Below are 19,278 nucleotides of genomic sequence, written 5' to 3'. Positions count from 1 at the left end.
ACTTACACTCAACTATGTAACCTTTCCAACAGTGATCAGGTGACTCATGTATGTCTTGCCGACAATATATGGTGATTTACATTAGGTCTAATGTAGGTCTACATCAGCAGTGTCAGACAGTTTCGAATTCTACCGGAGGGCGGGTATATTACAACTAAACAGAGTGTATACGATTCATTCAATTGAAACTTTGCTACCGTGGTGATGTAAATTTCTGGCTAGCTGACCCAAAACCACGTCTGGTTGGGACACTTAAGATATATAGAAAATAATTAAGACGTACAGCATAGAGAGAAATACCAGAGCAGCTGGCATATGGTCACACGTAACCCGTGAAGTACAGCCACTTTTCAATTAACCCAGGGTTTTATTTTAACTGTTCATGTAAATGCTTGAAAAGTGGCAAATTACATGCCCTCTGTAACCATGGCTTAAGCAGGATTAGGTAACGGAATATGAAGTGATGATAAGTGCAATTTATTACACATCAGTGGTCTAGAATTACTCAGAAAGACACACAAAAGATGTAGACTGACCTACACACCGAAATGCAGGGCTCCTTTCATAAAAAAATTACATACGTGTATGTATTATTACTCTAAGTGAGTAATTCACGTTTACTCCTTCATTAGCGGTTTTACGCTATTGTGCTTTAGCCGTATGCCGAGCTGTGCAGTACTTAAATGTGATTAAATAAGACCCTTTGAGGAACATACAGGGCCTGTGCTGGAACTTAGGGCAAGACGATCGATTAATGATATTGGGCAGCTCTTGTTATCTGCCTGTGCCTACTGATGGATCACATTCGGTGTCAGGGATAAGAGATGTGGGCGTGGCTAAATTTCCGTTGTGTATTGGTCAGTTGTATAAGCGGTAAAAAAAAAAATCCTTGGAACGCTATTACTTTGTCTTGTAGTATACGGCAATACTCTTTTATGTATTTATTTATTTGATTGGTGGTTTACGCCGTACTCAAGAATATTTCACTTATACGACGCAGCCAACATTATGATGGTTGGAAACCGGGCATAGCCCGGGGGAAACCCGCGGCCATCCGCAGGTTGCTGCCAGACCTTCCCACGTGCGGCCGGAGAGGAAGCCAGCATGAGCTGGACTTAACTCACAGCGACCGCATTGGTGAGAGACTCCTGGGTCACTACGCTAGCGCGCTAACCAACTGGGCCACGGAGGCCCCGCAATACTCATTGTATAGAGGGAGAGAGTGCGTGGGGTGTAACGTCGTACTTAACAATTTTCCAGTCAGATGACGACGACTCCCTGTATGGTAATACTTATTAATACTGATTGTACCATGTGCCACCCTGTTGTCTTTATTTTAAGGTCATACGAAAATGGCGTTTTCTGTTTCTCAAGGTAGAACGATAAACTAAAAGGAAAACAGTGGCATACACGTTCTTGCTCAAGTAATGGCGCGCTAAAGGTTAGTGGTAGTTTGATACAGCGCGCTAACAACACACTCAGACCGGAGGTCTCAACAACAGACACCGAAGGCGAAAGAGTGAAATTAATTTTGCATTTTCGACCTAGAAGAAGGTCGAAAACCCGAAAGTGTGAAGCAAAAAGTCGAAAATGCAAAACGAAAAACCCGAAATTGTGAACTTTTATCAGCTTCGTACTTTCGAATTTTTGGGCCTTTGTCTCGCACTTTTGAGTTTTCAGCCTTCGCTCATTCGTGTTTTTGCGCTTCGCCCTTTCGCGCTTTCCCGTTCCGGACCTTTTATTTATAACTATTTAGACGACCCTAATTTCAGCTTTTGGGTGGCTGTGCAGAAAATGTATGAGTCAGTGTGATGATGGAACAGGATTATGTTCCGGAAACTGCACTCATGGTTGGGACAGTTCTACTTACTCCAGACGCAAGCAATAAGTTGAAAACCCCTGGATTTATATCTAATGTCTGATAACTCGTATAGTTACGTATTTAGGTAATTTCCATCCGTCAGCTGTTTTCTTTTATACATTAAAACAAAGACAGTAAGACTGTGAAAAAACATACAGTGGTGATATGTATCTCGCCGCACATGGTACTATTTTCTGTGTTAAGGACGACATGCTAAAATCGTACGTTCAGTGATCTCCTCAACTCTAAATGTTTGACAGTAGTAACTAAAACAGTTGCCATCAAAAGATCTCGATTCCATGTAAAATTATGTTCGAAAAAGTTTTCAAATCAGTATGTGCACACTTTTCGCATAAAGTAAAGATTGAGAGGCCACGTTATTTATGAAAATGTATTACAATTTATATGATTGGTGTTTTATGCTGTACTCAAAAATATAAAATGTATTAGATATAAACTCAACTGTATCTGAGTTTTAAACCCAAAAGAAGTAAAAACACTTAATTCAACAACAACAATAACTCATCGAAATATCATTTGGGGATTTATTTGCCAGTAAAATGTTACTAATATATAAGAGCTTAGTCCAGATTAAAGCCGTTGTAAAATTATGCATTATAAAGCCTCTTCATTTAAGCTTACAATCCAGAAATGAATATAAGAATATGTGCAAACCGCTTACTGCAAACCGCAGTCAAGCTATTTCATGTATTTCTGAAGCACTCTCCAGCATTATTACTTAGAGGATATATATTTTGCTGTATTTGTGTATTAGCAATTTTAAGCCGTTCCACAATTAAAATAGGTAAGAACACTGGACTCACAGGACATTAATTCTAAAATATATGTCAAACTGTACTCATTTATTTATAAGATTTGACATTTTGTTGATGCTGGTAATTTGCTTCCGATGGCAAGAAATGTAGCATTTAACCACGACACTGTCTTCGGGTTATAGCGCCAACGGGTTCAGCTTTGTCTCCAGACTCGCCGTTGATGGTAGGACTGGACATCAGCTTTAGAGGACACCATATATATGTACTCATACCACAAGGAATCCACAATCCGCGTCCTAGACGGTTATACTGGATGCGCAGTACAATATCTACAGGTTCAGGACACCTAACAGGAATTCTTCTTCGTGTGGTCCGCCGTGTAAGTTAGCTTTTTATCCTCCTAAAAGAACCGACCTGGTCGATCTGCCTTGTAAGTTTTCTCCCTGAAGGCCGTTAGCAAATTGCCGGAGATGTCGCAGGCTGGAATCTACCTCTTGCTGGTTAGGGTGCGGCTTTACGTCAGGTGGTTTGTCAGCGCTAGTTTCTAGATAACGTTAAGCGCCTTGCACGTAAATAATTAACCCGGAAGACATGCTGAAGCATTAGGCTATAGTCAAGAATTTGAATTAAAAGTAACACAGTCTCCCATTGAAAACTTAAAATCAAAATCTGATTGCGAATAAACCATCCAGTGACTAATTCATATCTCATCTTATTCTAAGCCTGGTTTGACCACAGGGTTTGTATCCCGAAAGATAATGTTTACGTTGATCACGTCGATACCATGTTGTCAGCTAGGGTCTTCATCAATGAAAGGTCACACATGTTTGTGGTACAAGTAATCGGTTCAGCAGTTCCAATGGACATTTGGCCCTGTTATATAATATAGCGAATTTGTATGGTAGTTTTGTTTGAGATTAAAAACAAGATCCACAAGCATATGACATAGTACCCATTACTCTGTGTGAAGTGCAGATTGTGGGTCAGTTTCAAGAACTGTAATCTTAAACAACGAATTATACCATCTATAAGATATATGTGAAATCAATAAAATACACGTTACAAGTAAACAAAGCACACATAAAAAAGAAAATGTAAAATAAGTTGGCATGTGGGTGATATAATTATAGCGTTATATTACGTAAATACTTGTAAACAATGAGCTTCTACTGTAAATGACAAGAGTGAAGCGATCCTGTGCAACCTTTCCTATCCACAATACGTCAATACAACCAAATTAAGATTTACAGTTCAGTTTGTTACTTTTTTCATTATGGTCTTGTCATCATGCCACTTTTGGCCCCTAGAAAGCAACACAGTCATTGGCGTTAGTCTAATACGAGTTTTGGTCAAAACAGATTTTGTGATTTAAAGTGGATCACATACACGGAATCATATTTGTCTTATTACTTTACGTGTTTACGTGTTTACGTGATTGAAACAAGGTCACAGGTGTTGGGTTATTTTTCTATTTTTCTTTTGCGGAGGGGGATGGGAGTGGAATTTCTATTTCTGTTCCCTAGATATGTGCCCAGGTCGTATCGTAAAAATATCAAATGTGTAAGGCTACTGTATAAATTATTAATTGTGTATGCACGAGTATGTATCCACAGGACGTATGAAGCAGACTGTAGACAGAGATGAGGGGACTGTGCTGAGTGACCGGCTGCCTGTAACTCAACATCCGGGCGCCCAGTTCCATGACGGGATTCTTTGGTCTGAATTGTGACACAGGTAAGTTTTATACAGTGATTACTCAAGAATATTTCACTTATATGTTGGCGGCCAGCATTATGGTGAGTGGAAAACGGGCACAGCCCAGGGAAAGCCCACGTCCATCCGCAGGTTGCTTGCAGACCTTCCCACGTGCAGCCGGAGAGGAAGCCAGCATGAGCTGGACTTAACTCACAGCGACAGCATTGGTGAGAGGCTCCTGGGTCATTACGCTGCGCTAGCGCGCTAACCAACTGAGCCACGGAGGCCCCTGAGATCATAAGAAATCAAAAGTAAAGGTGAATTACAGCTTTAAAAGTCTTACACTATTTTGTAACAATCATTTGTTTTCAAGGAAAAAAACTGTTCATGTATATGTAAATACATGTACAGGACATTGCTTAATGTATAATTAAGTTGTACAGCATAGAATGAAAAACAAGAACAGCGAAGATTATGTAAATGCTTAAACAATTTCAAATTACAAGCCCTATCACCATTTATTCAAAATGCTGTGTTTTCATCACATCTAAAATTGCATCTTGTGGCGAAGTCTAATACTCTTTGAATACTAAATGACAGGATACAGACAACTAAATGGAATAAAAACGGGTGTGTATGTAGAACTGGAGGTCGATCAAGTCAACAAAGAGTATTAAAGGATGTTTGGTGGTGTAACGAGAAACTTCTGTCCTCTTTATTTTAATACACAATATCTTTTACGCTGCGCTCAAGTTTGTCTTAAATTTCACAGGCTATACACCCCTATCAGCAAGACTCACCAAGGTATGGCTGAAAATTGCCGATTTGGCGTAAAGCCATAATCATTCATTCCTTTCAGCTAAGTTTTTTTCTGCAGTCCTCTTGAGTCAGTTATATATTTAAGTTTCGGGAATTTGACTGGAAGGGAAGCCAGCATAGTCGAGCTCATGGTGATCGTCATGGTGATCGTATTAGTGCAAGTCTGAGTTACTGTTCTACGCTAGTACGCTGATCACTAGTTCACGGAAGAATTTATAATGGCTGACTCGAATACGTTCTCTCTGCACCAAAATATCAATTTGATGGAAGTTGATAAGATTACACAGTCATAACGTGGCGAGGACATGTTCAGAGCAAATCGAAGTTAAAATATATAGCCGATGGCATAGATATTGAAATATTGCCGAAATGGCGTTAACCCATAATAACTGATTCATACCTCTCAGATTTTTCTGCCGATTTTCAACATTTAACGCCGTTTTCACATCGCCAAGACGCATCCATATATAATTTTAACATTCTGAACAGGTTATTAGTTTTATACAGTGAATTCTACTCTTTGGCTAATCTTCAAAAACATAAACTATGGTATTGTATTTTTCTGTATACTGCAGAAAGTAGCGCACCCTATTAAGGAGTTCCGGTGTAAGTTTTGGAACGTGGATCTAACACCCTCCTCGATAGCGTCACTGCTGTCCGTCATAGAGAACGCTACCAAGTGGCAACAAAAGACAAGCAACGTGCCAGTTTGGTACACATGTAACGTCACTGGTAGCATTGTGGTCAGAAAAGGCCACCATAGAATAAAATATTCAAATGCATTTAACTAGGTTAAACTATTTTGTTCATATAATACATACTTTTTTTAGTTTTCTTTGCCTTTAAGTGTGACAAACTGCTGTCTATATGCATATACCTCAAATTATTTTGTATACTCTATATACTATCCAAAAAAAGAAACGCATAGGTGTTTTGTTTTATTTTAAAATGAAATAAATACATTTTGTCTTCATTTCATGGGCAAAATGTGTTTTAATATTGTTAATAGTCACAGTTAGCACACATTTTATTCCTCAAAACATTTCTTGGTTTAAAATGTTGAGTTTGGAGGCCGTTTTTGGAAGAAGTAAAAAATACAGCACCACACTGCATCACGTGCAGTCTTACACGCCGAACTTACGCATGGAAAGCATGCAGTGTGTGAATATAAGACCACAACTTCGGGCCGGAAATCGGCGTCTTTCAAGTGGTGTTTTCAAGCTGATTCAACATGCCACGTCTTGACACTGTCACAAGAAATATTGCCATTGGAAGACTTCAAGCTGGAGAGTCCCAATCGTCCATTTCTAGGCGTCTACACGTCAGCCAGAGCACGATTTCACGGCTTGCTGCCCGCTACAACAATACTGGGACAACAAATGACCGTCGGCGTTCAGGTCGACCACGTGTCACTACAGCAGCCCAAGATCGCTACATAAGGGTCCTCCATTTGCGTGACCGTTGTGCTACAGCTGAAAGCACAGCAGCCAGCATACCGGGACTGAGGAGGATATCAGGTCAGACAGTGCGGAACAGGCTGAGGGAACATGGACTGAGAGCCAGGAGGCCCTATGTTGGGATCGTGCTGCGTCCTCACCATCGCACCAATCGCCTCCGATGGAGTAACAACGTGACTGCATGGAATCTACGCAACTGGCGACGCATTTGGTTCAGTGATGAGTCCAGATTCCTATTGCAGAGGCGTGATGGTAGAAACCGGGTTTACAGACGTGCTCACGAACGTTATGCCCCTAACTGCGTACGCCAAGTGGACAGATTTGGTGGAGGGAGTGTGATGATGTGGGCAGCAATATCGTATACTGGTCGTGCAAATCTTGTCCACGTTCAGGGAAATCTTACGGCCGTACGCTACCGAGACACCATCCTGCAGCCACACCTCTTACCTGTCATTGACGTTCAGCGGGAGTTGTTCCAGCAGGACAACGCCAGACCGCACACGGCACGTGTCACAAGGGACTTCCTCGCCGAAAACAATGTAAATGTGCTACCCTGGCCGTCCCGTTCCCCGGATCTTAACCCAATTGAGCATCTGTGGGATGAACTTGATCGACATCTACGCCAACGTCAACCTCAACCCCAAACGCTTCAAGAGCAAGTTGCATGTTTGCAGGAGGAGTGGCAGAACATTCCCCAGGCCTCTATCCAGCGTCTCATCCAGTCCATGACAAGGCGTGTCAGAACTGTTATTCGTGCCCGTGGTGGTCATAACATATACGGACACTCCACTCAAGTGGGAGACTCATTGTGAGTGTCTTACCTCAAGTTGATGGCCTTGTTGTCTAGATATTGACCCTTCCTTAATCTGTGTAAAAAAATATTTGCAGAATAGCAATTCTTATTTAGTTATGCATAATTGAAAAGACTGCATCACCTCCGCAAAAAACCGGGTTATGCGTTTCTTTTTTTTGGATAGTATATTACATGACAATCATTTTTCCATCGTAGATTCTGGACAAAGTTATCATCAAACGGTATATAGATTTTATTTATTTATTTTTTTGATTGTTGTTTTACGCCACACTCAAGAATATTTCACTCATACGACGGCGGCCAGCTTTATGGTGGGAAGAAACAGGGGCAGAGCCCAGGGGAAACCCACGACCATCCGCAGGTCGAACGATATATAGAGGAAACATTTTTACTTTTCTACACGATATATATTTTACCATAGACCATTTCAGTCTATGTGTATATCTTTGTATACCAATTTGCATTAGTGAGAACTGTTTTAGCAATGTTACACCTTTCGGGGGGGGGGGGGGTCAACTACATTGCCACGTTTACCTTATGGAATGAAACAGGACTTTCGCTCGGCCTTTTTTTTCCTCTTCGACTACCTGGTGTTTGTTCATTTGGATTGTTCAGTGGGAGATAAAATCATTCAACCTGATCATCCCTTTAACCACGCTGTCACTTAAATCTATGAGCATATCGTCTAATGTGTTGGCCTATACACGATGTCAATTATGGCGTTATACTGCATCCATGGTAGACACACCTCCTTGTGGACTCGTCGCCTGGAAGACAAGTCGCCCTGTAGAAACTTCGCCTGGAAGAGGCCGACTATAATGCAAGGATCATGAAGCTGTTCAGTACGTTACGATTTTTATTAATTATTCGACATGTTTTACACTTTTTAGAAAATTGAAAAATGAAAAGCAAAACATTTCAAGTTCAAATCTAAGTTGAGGAATAGTACCATAATTTAAGATCATGTCTAACGTAAGTCTTGGACAGCTTCGCAATCCTGGGAACAGGGTCTTGTTTTTCGAAGAAATTTTTAACATGCGCCTGACTTAACTTCAAGATATGATTAAGACTTGGTAATACCCTTAAGCTAGATGCATATAAAGCTATTTGTTGGACAACTATACCAGATGGTCCCTTAGAGGTGCGTACCATCGTGCTGTTTTTTTCTGTAGTGCTGTCTTACATTGACAAAGCTGGAAACACGGTATTTTCAACCAGACACAACACATTCTTTCTCTGCAAAAGCAAGGTGGACTTGCAATGCTTTAGAATGAAGAGTCCCAAAGCGACATATATCTCCGTATATAGAAATTCATAAACTTGTGTCTAATTATTTGAATGGAGAGTGTTCTCAGCCAGTGCAATTGAGGTGTACGGCACTGGCTTACATGAATTGTTGGAAGAGAATAAGTAGGTAGAGGCCAGGCAGGCTATTGGGAATCTCGCACAAACGTTCGTGACGTTCCCCTTTAGAACATCATTTCAGTTTTACCAAGCTATCCTTAATTAATTCTACGTAATTAGTTTTTAAGGCATGTGTAGCCTGAATGGTATCCTACATGAACTTCAAGTGTGCGGTGCAACATTGAAGCGGACACTCAGGAGCCTCCAATCAATAAAGCTTCCCTTTCAGTCGCACGTGTTGTTGTGGGTTTCCCCTGTGCTAAACAACCAAAGGCACGGTGGCCAGTATGTGCTATTAAATTTGATATGTTTTTAAAGACAGGACCTTTTAGCTAACATCAAGTGTGTCATACAAGGTCCGCGTGAGTGCTTAAACGGTGAAGTCTAAACAAGAGTCACGCACACTTATATCAATATCAACCTTGTCTATTGGTGACAGTGATGTCATGCGATCATAGAGACGCTCCAGGTCAATAGTCGCAAGGCCAATTACGAAAATGAAGTTCAACACAAACTACCAAAGGACTGAGGTAGTTCATAAAGAACGAAAATCAAAATCAAACGGAATCATCCAAAGAGAAGCAGTCAACAGTGTTCAGTGATGTAGGAAAGACGCTGGGTGTGTTCTAGGGGACTGCATGGAATTAGTATGCAAACCATGTACCATGCTAGACTATAAGTTGTTGATAATAAAATATGTATCTCCGTTGCGCTTGGATTGCAACTGTTCATATATCCAAAGCGTTGATCTAATTCAATACGATGAATATACAGCTCCTAGCCTCTGTTACGGGGAAGGCTCATGTGTCATTCTTCTGGGCAAGCACGCTAACTATTCGGCCATGAAATTGTATATGACCGTCTGACTCGTTAGGCAAATTTAAGCTGCATTTTAAGCAGAATGAGATTCATCTCCATTCATCAGTGTTGTTAGTTACAAAACTACTGTTAGTCACAGAACTACTGTTATTACAGAACTACTGTTATTTCCAGAACTACTGTTAACTACAGAACTACTGTTAGCTACAGAACTACTGCTGCACCCAAAAGCTCGGGTAGACACTAAATATTCCCCTGTCGCACATGTAGTAGCTACATGTAACCCAGAAAGTCATGTCAAAATACGGGTCACATTCGCACAACACACGGTCATCACGTCTGAGTGTCAGATCATCGAAGCATTGTGGGTGCAGACTCTTTGCTGCATGTAACAATGAACTATTTAGGCTTTCCAAACAGTGAACAAATTAACGTATGCATGATCCACGTACGCGTTGCACCATGGTAACGATACATCCATGATGACGTACGATAAATGCAGGTGGAAGTTTGGGAGTTGAATAATGTCCAGGTATGCAATTAGTACAAATGTCCCTGATAATGTTAGGATAGAATAACATTTCTGTGATGTAAACTGACCTTTGAACTGAACATGAAGGATCACAGGAGACAGATCAACGAGATGTTTCTCTTTTTGATGGGAATGACATTTGGTAAGTATTCTACATCAGGGAAAACGTATTTGCTCAACATTTTTCATCATGGAAAATACCAATCAGACAAGCCTCGTGTGTAAGCCCAGTGTCTTAGTTAGAGAAGATTTCTATTACAACCATTCTGTTGACAGATAAGAATTGAATGTGGCTGTCTCTCTGAGCTGGTTACCCTTATTTAAGTCTTGTGAGTACCACTGGCGTTCCACTTACACTGGTGCTTGCGTACAGAGACGGCCGCTAGCATTATGCATGGAAACCCACTAGAGTCCGGAGAAAAACATGACCTGCCGCAGGCTGCCCACTTTGTCACATATGACAACTGAAGAAGCTAGCATGCACTGAAAATGCAATCGCATAGAGATAGGCTCCTGCAGGTTTTGAATAGTGGTTATCAAATGTTTTATTCTTTGAAGGAAGTGAAACCATCAATTCTCCTCAAATCACTATTCTAGGAATTACTATAAGAAGGGATTCTAACCCGCTGCACATGGTATTCCAGTTTGCGACTTTATGAAATTTATCAGTTTTTAAGCTATATATAGAAAAGAAATTGAGAATAAAGTGGGAACAATGTTTCTATCAGCAAGATCAACAATATACGTACAGAATGATATATCTCTATGAGAGGAGTCAATAAGAACTAAGTACAAACCAGTGAAATATCCCAGCAAGTTGCTTACTCAAAGCTTCTTTTAAGCTTTTGAAATTTTCAAATAAACAGAATTGTCCTTCCATTATTTGTCTGACGTAAAAAAATATCGAATAATGGTGTGATATCAGACAATGGAAATTTTTACCATAGATTTTCCGGCCGAAATGCGATACGCTTTGAAAGGTAAAGGTAGTTTAAGAGAAACATGCGTTTTAATGGTTGTGTCTAGATATGATTGTGCATGCCTCTATAACCAGTGTGGCTGTTAAAATGTATGTGCTTGTGATGACACGAAATGTGGCATTAGTACAAAGCGCGACTCAGTCTTCGGATTATAGCTACGGTGGGGTCAGCTTCATCTCCAGACTCGCCGTTGATGGTAGGACTGGAGATCACCTTTTTACGACACCAAATACATGTACTCAGACCACAAGGAATCCACAACCTGCGTTCTGGACGGAGACACTGGATGCGCAGTACAACATCTACAGGTTCAGGATATATAACAGGAATGGTGTGGAATGTATTAAACCTGACCACGAGTTCACATATGTTTTGTATTTTGCCAATGTAGTAGTATTTAATTAAACACCATGTTTTTTTCCAGTCTGGACGTTACAGTCTGGCCAATCCTCAGGAATCATTTCGTGTATAGCCCTAGCCGATAAAAAACACAAAACAACGATGTACAATAAATCACTAGGGTAAAATATTTTTTCTTCAGGAAAAGATATCTCAATATCTCGTCCCGTTTTAAACAATGTTGGCATTCATAAAAAATAGGTTGTCACAGTAGTTGGTGTGCTGGTTTGTGCAGATTGACATTCAACTCTCGGCGAAGTTCCGATCAAACCATTAAAAGCTCCCTATAAACTCGGGAAGAGAGTTTAAAAAATCGCTATTATAAGTCATGTAGAACAGTGTTTTATTTAAATGAAGATTTCCATCTCCGAAGAAAAAAAGAAACATTATCTTTATTAGGTTTTGTGCAAATCATCGCAAAATCTACAGAGAAGTTTTAATTTGAATGCTTTGATTTCACTATTGATGTCCGGAAAATTTAATCCCCAGTCAAACACCCTGTTTATAATTACACCTTGGGCAACTAAGTGGGCTCTTCCACCGGAAACAAAATCTGACGGAAGGGTCTTCAATTCTTTAATGACAATGTTCGACACTGGTAACACAGAAAAACTATACAAGAACCTAGACATCAACAAACTAATGACTACAGCCATTCTACCGTGTTTTTCAGCAACCTGCGGAAAGTCGTGGATTTCCACTGCACTCGGCCTGCTTTCCTCGCACCAGAATGCTGACCGCTGTTGTATGAGTGAAACACGGCATAAAACATCAATCAAATAAATGTATAAGGTCAATCATGTTTTCTATACGTTCATTGTACCTTCTTCGTAGTTCTTTGCATTTTGTTACTCCAATTTGGTTCATGGCACACAGCCTTGTTGAGCACTAAAACAACTCACAAATACAATCGTGTTTTATTGTCGTACACTGAATGTCATTACCAGTACCGGGTAAAAATGCATGTTACCACTGTACCAGTGCGGACAACAGTGTCAGAGTGTAAAGTCCCACTGAACCTCCAAATTGTTTTCATTTTTTGGGATTGATAAAAATCTGATTTCGTGAAACAACATGATACTTTGTTATAATAGCTTGCTACTTCCTTACTAGACTAACTAAAATTCTCCCTGATTAAATCTACAGCGTAAGGCCAATTATGTATTCCATACGCAAAGTTAGTTCTTTGCATTTTACTACTCCAATTTGGTTTATGGCACATTGTCTTGCTGGGCCCTAAAACAACTCCGAGAACATAAATACAACCTTGTATTAGTGTGATACCTTGCATGTCACCAACTTTCGAATTGTTTTCATTGTTGGGGAATTTATAAAAATATGATTACGTGATACAACACGATACTTTGTTATAACAGATTACAATATAACGAACTAGACTACAATTCTAAAATAAAACTCCCCAACTAAATCTACCGTGTAAGGTGAACCATGTTTTCCATACGAAAAGTTAGTTCTTTGCATTTTGCTTCTCCGATTTTGCTCATACCACACTGCCTTGTTGGGCACTAAACAACTCCGAGAACATAAATGCAATCGTGTTTTACTGCCATACCATGCATGTCATCAACTTCCTAATTGTTTGCATGTTTGGGGGATTTTTAACAATATAATAACGTGAAACAATATGATACTTCGGCATAATAGCTGACAACGCCTTAACTAGACATTGAATATGACGAAGTGATTTTGGTTCATGTAATCAATTTTTTATTACGATAATTTTTTATTTTTTTATTATACTATCCTCAGAAAAGTAATTCAGTAATTCTTAATTCAAATGACCTTTTTATGGAGGAATAACAGAGAACATGAGTTCGCAATTTACACAGCTATAACGAACGCATTGCCTTGGACAGGATACGAATTTCTCAAACCTCCATTTTTGAATGACCTGTTCTGAAAATTAAGATCATCTTATAATTTAACAACTCGGCTGTTAAAACCAAACATAATTTCAAAACTCCCAAACGAATTCTCCATCGACCTTTCAATAGTGAAGTTTCTATGCTTTCAATTCAAACGTGCCACGAGATCATCTTTCTGCGAACAATGACGAGTGCGGCCGAATTAAATGATTCTAAAATTGAGGTTAGCAAACTTTGGTTTGCTTTCAAGGCGACGGGTACACTGATAACAAATAACTAGGTAATATGAGGTCATAATCACTACACGAATAAAGAAATCTTATTTTGTAACATACATTTTTGACATATCGATGACAGTACACTCGAAAAACCAAGTTCCGGCTGAGTGAATAGAAGAGTACAGATCTGTATTTCTGAAGACTAAGCTGAGAAGAATGAAACAGACTTTAGATTCATGTCTTGGGTGTCAAACCATCGGGTCGACGTAGGCCCCTACTGTTTCCTAACAATAAACTATGTAGGTTTTCCATCAGTGAACAGGTAAGCGTATACGTGATCCGTATGCGCCTTGCTGACATGAAGACTTAATGTGTCCACTATAGGCCTACACTGTCTATACAAAGCAAAAGGTATTTGTTTCATTGAATCTAATGTTTGGTAACACAGTAGTTAGTTGAAGGAAAACACCAGTGCAGAGCCCTCACATAACAGGGTCGTCTAGACTGGTTGGGGCAGAGACGAAGTATAGAATGACATACAACAAATGCAGGTTAAAAGACACATACAGGGACTCAGTCCATACGTGGCTTGTAGTTATGAGAAACAGTCAGACCCCTGGGGGGACATGTTCAGTAGATGTGGGAAGAAGTTCCACCTGCAAAGATTTAGTTTCTAGAAAGACTTCGTATCTAATAACAATCCCTTCTGTCTGGCAAATTACATCAGTATACAATTAGAAAGTTCTGTGAAGTGAACTGCTCTTAGAAGTGTACAGAGATTGCCTTTAGACATGGACGATCACAGGAAACAGATCGGTGGAGTGCTTCTCTTTGTAATGGGAATAACATTTGGTAAATATTCTACTTCAGGGAAAACGTATTCGTTCAACGTCTTTTTATCATGGAAAACACACACCAGGCAAGTTTCTTGTGTAAGGCCTGTTCCTAAGCTAAGGAAGGTTTCGTTAACATTTAAAACCAGCACAACCATTCTCTTGACATGTAAAAATTGAAATGTAACTTTGTCTCTCTGATCTCGTTGGCCTCATTTAAGGCTTATGAGCGCCGCTGACTTTCCACTTACTAACGCTAGTGCTTGCTTACAGAGACAACAGCTACACCCTTACTTCGTATCGGATCGTGATAACCTTTTAAAATGCATGTAGTTTATAATGTGACAGCATGGTGTCTTCTGGTGTCAGAAGACCTGTTTGCAGACCTGTTAATGTAATCCTATTCAAGTTGATTTATAACTGAATCTCAGACTACATATAGAATATAACTATAATATAGTGCATGGCCTCCATATAGGTAATAATGTATTCATGAACGGAACTAGGAATTGATTAACATGTCTGAAAACAGCAGTTGTGATAATCAACCATGAAGACTAATTTAGAACTGAGTTGCGTACAAAAGTACAAGTTATCTTGCATTATAATGCCATATGTAAATAATCAAACTGTAGTAAGAGCTATTCATCCAATACAACGTCGCCTCATGTTTCATGGGCAGCTGTAACAATCATGTACACACCAATGCGTTGTAAAGTTTCAGATAAAATGAGTGCACATAAATCTACAGTAGATACTTGTAACCAGTATGAAATAATTTGTGTGGATGTACTCATTTCTTGTACTAAAGTGTTTACAGGATGTGTTGTAGAGTATACATGTATAAGTAATATGTATACGTCTACAGAGATGACACACATTGAGTTTAAAGGGTCCAGTGATTTCTTTAGGAGAGAATTTGTCCCACAACCTCTACCCTGAGTCGGCTATTGTGTCTTATCTGGGACGGCGTATGTGTTTGACGAACTGTGCAGCCGGCTATATAAGGTCAACGTTTACTGCCTAAGATCAAACTAAAGTACTCAATGGACCCTTTGGAGCTAGATAGGAAATCATCCCACTTCGGTGCAGCCTTTACGTTTAGTTTTATCAAAAAGGCAGAAGTATGGTCAAAAACAGATTTTGCTATTTTATAACGTTTTCTCGAGGAACTCCCTTGTTAATAAAAATTATGATTAGGTGAACCAAAACCATTTCCACATATCTGGTGTCTAGATAGACAGTAGCAAGCTATAAAAATGTATCCTGATGGTTCACAGGGTCATATTTTTATAAATTGGATAAAATGAAATAACTTGGAAGTTCACATGAACTCTATATTCAACATAATATTTCATCGCTTCATCGCTTTTCCTCGCTTGGATTGTCCGTATTGGTCAGTGATAACACGCATTGCCTTGAAACAGTTGTCCACCAGTAGCATTACGAGTTCGATTCCTATAGATGCAAACCTTTGTTTTTATAGCTTAACTAGGTGAGGTAATGGAGGGGATAAATTTGAACCACAGAAAAAAGGTTTTTTTAACATTTCTTCATATATTGTCAAGTTATATGTTATGTATGTTTAAATATACTATTGTAAATCTATACAGATTATATACAGTATTCTTCCAATGTTAGCTGAACGTTATTTACTTCAGCTAACACATATTCCATTACACTGAAAAATGGGGTACCTGTTTATCGGTTTAGTTTCATATTAGATGTCTATTAAAGACACTGTCATATATTCACGGTATAGTTTGTAAGGCAAAACTTGTTCAAATATCAACAATAGACGCAAAAAGAATTATCCTTGCATTTAACGGCATACTTTAGGCTAATTATTTACCGTAAATATAAAGTATGCATTTCTAACTTTGTAACATTTTTCCACAAATAGCAGCAACAAAAATTATTTTCCTTTTACGTGTTATACATGTATTTGACTTTATGGGATATTTGAACATATCTTACAAATTTCTGGCCTTTTTTAATGCATTTTTCTGCTTGTTTTTATTTTCTTTATATTCCTTGAAGTTAAAAACCTGGATAATTTTTCCATGTGTAAAGAGTCCCATGACTATTTTCCAAAGACTTAACATCAAATTAAAACATTTAAACTACACGTATAATGTACAAACGATCAAGAGCTGTCAAGGCGTCTCTGTATGCTAAATTTGATTCTGTCTGTCTCTGAATTTAGTTTTTGGAAGCTGTGCTGGAACTGTTTGAGTCAGTGTAATGACACAACTGGATTATGTTCCGGAAACTGTACTCCTGGCTGGGATGGTCCTACTTGCTCTAGACGTAAGGGACACGTTTCCATAAACATAGTTGTAAATAAGATATGTGACCATTAGTATACTTACTTACTTGGCAATGTTTTTATATATCTATTAAACAAACAAAAGGTAAAGGCAAGGAATTCGTATATTTACATTTGGCACAATATTTTACAAAGGCAAAATTATATGTTATATGATAACATATTTATATGATTGATGGTTCACGTCGTGCCCAAGAATATAAATTGTGTTAGAAACACTCTCAACAGTGTGTGAGTTTGAATTTTAAAGATGTCAAAACATGTAATTCTACCTGTAGCATTGGCCGATCGCAGCATCCTTTTGTTAATTTATTCCTATTAAAGCGTTACTACTATACATTTATTTTAAAAATCGTAAGCTTTGTTGAGATAAATTAGGTGATTGTTAGTAAAGAATTTATATAGTGTATTTGTAAAATTATCCATTATAACATCTCATGGTTTAAGCTCATTATCCAGAAATGAATACAAGTGCTTTTAGCTGTTATATGCGCACCTGTATTGAGCACGTGCTGCATGATGCGGAAACACATGTCAGCTGTTGGAATCACTGATCAAAGCTGATGAAGCACAAAAAAAAACATGTTAGTAGTACTACTTGTACTACAAATCTTTGCCAATTATGAACCCTTCACAAAAAGACAATTTGCCGGCGCTGTGGTGCAAACCGTCGTTCTGGCTGAAGACAAATGACCTTGACCTTTCCAGATCCGTCTACTTAGCCTTAGGCGTAATCTACTTAGGCGTAATGACAGTAGGTTTGTGAATCGCTTGGCAAGATGCGACAATTTCGTTTTTCCTCAAATTTGACCCCCGCTTTTGTAAGATATACATCGGTGAGGATTTAATCCGAAGTGAAATCTAGTTTATATTTGTTCTTCATTTCTAAGGCAAGTTCTTAGCATTAATAACCGAAGGACATGTCGTTTGCTGTATTTGTATACAATCAGTTTTAAACGTTTTGAAAATTAACATGGAAAAACATTTTGCCATCATTTCTGAAACTTTACCAACTATACTCATTTAACAATAAGATTTAACGTCATACTGGATGTGTTATTGTGCTTTCGATGACAGGAAATGTGGCATTAGCACAAAGCACGACACAGTCTTCGGATTATAGCGAAAGAGGGTTCAGCTTTGTCTCCAGACTCGCCGTTGATGGTAGGACTGGACATGACTTATACAACACACCGTATACATGTACTCACACCAGAAGCAATCCAAAACTCGCGTTTTGGACGGTGACACTGGATGAGCAGTACAACATCTACAGGTTCAGGATATATAACAGGACGTGTGGCGGAGAGTGTAAGCTAACTTTTAAGCCTCCCAAAAGAACCAGACCTGGTAGGCAGGCGTTACGGCTTTTCTTTCAGAAAGTCAAAAATCAATGGCCTGTGAGGTTACGATCTCGAATCTAGCTCTCGCTGATTTTGCGGCTTTAAGGGCGCATGAAAAGGGGCTATAAAACAAAAATAATGTTTTTATGCCAAATAAAAACAATATGACCGGAAAATTTTGGGGTCATTTTATATCTGTTAATTATCCCTCTATATTATGCAAATTTTCCGTCAGATTTTTCCAGGAATTATGTCATCGTAGATCTTGCTCGGAACTCAGTGAACACCCCGATGTGCCCCGAGCCCGATGAACCGTGTCGCTACAGTGTGGGCAAGGTGACATGTACACAAATACTGCATGGCTTCTTCTGGCCAGTTTAGCGCCCCTCCGCGCCCCTACATCCGCCAGCACTGGGCTTGTTTACCAATCTCCCGCCCCCATTCGCAATAAGAAAACTGTACTTTGAAGCCATTTTGACCCCTCTCCCCCGGCGCCCTTCAAAGTGAGAGTTGAAAACTTTGTTCGCACTGTTATATTTTATTACACATGATATATGTTATTACACATGATAATGTGCACATTAAGAAATAGAACCAAAGCGTTTCATGTATCTTCTAAGTCAGGTGAATTGTCCGATACCTGACAAGAGCGTTGATTTCCCACAGGTTTATGTCGCATTGAAAATCACAGTAGATGCCACGTAAACAAGTATAGAGGAAAACATATTGTTGGTAAAGCATTTCGCCGAAAATTTCACAATCTTATGCCGTTGATTTCAAATCACTCAGAATGAGTCAGAACTCAATCCCTTGACATTGCAGAGTTCACATTATATCCTCAAACTGCCATATTTAAAAAAAATATATGTTACGCAATGCAACCCAAAAACCCTCATGCTTAACTTCATATTACCGGAACACATCTGGCGCTGTGTCATGAAAATCTGTTCACAAGTTTAGGAAAAGCTACGTTGACAAAATCTGTGTTTATTTAGGTCAAAACTATCTTTTTACATAGCCACACTCGAGTAAACTAAACCAAAAATCTCGCTCTCCTGGACATATTGTCCCTAATAAACCTGTCAAGTTTCAAGAAAATCTATTAAAAAGAAT

At 39.1% G+C, this 19,278-nt stretch overlaps 1 protein-coding gene across 1 annotated transcript in view; it reads right to left on the bottom strand.

Moving 5' to 3' along the window:
- Nucleotides 1–19,278, bottom strand: part of LOC135469689 (uncharacterized) — a 352,608-nt gene that overhangs the window by 68,105 nt on the left and 265,225 nt on the right. The gene's annotated exons all lie outside the window — the stretch shown is intronic.

Source organism: Liolophura sinensis, chromosome 7, assembly GCF_032854445.1.
Source record: "Liolophura sinensis isolate JHLJ2023 chromosome 7, CUHK_Ljap_v2, whole genome shotgun sequence".
NCBI classification, from domain to species: domain Eukaryota; kingdom Metazoa; phylum Mollusca; class Polyplacophora; order Chitonida; family Chitonidae; genus Liolophura; species Liolophura sinensis.
This window is presented reverse-complemented; position numbering and strand designations above follow the sequence as displayed.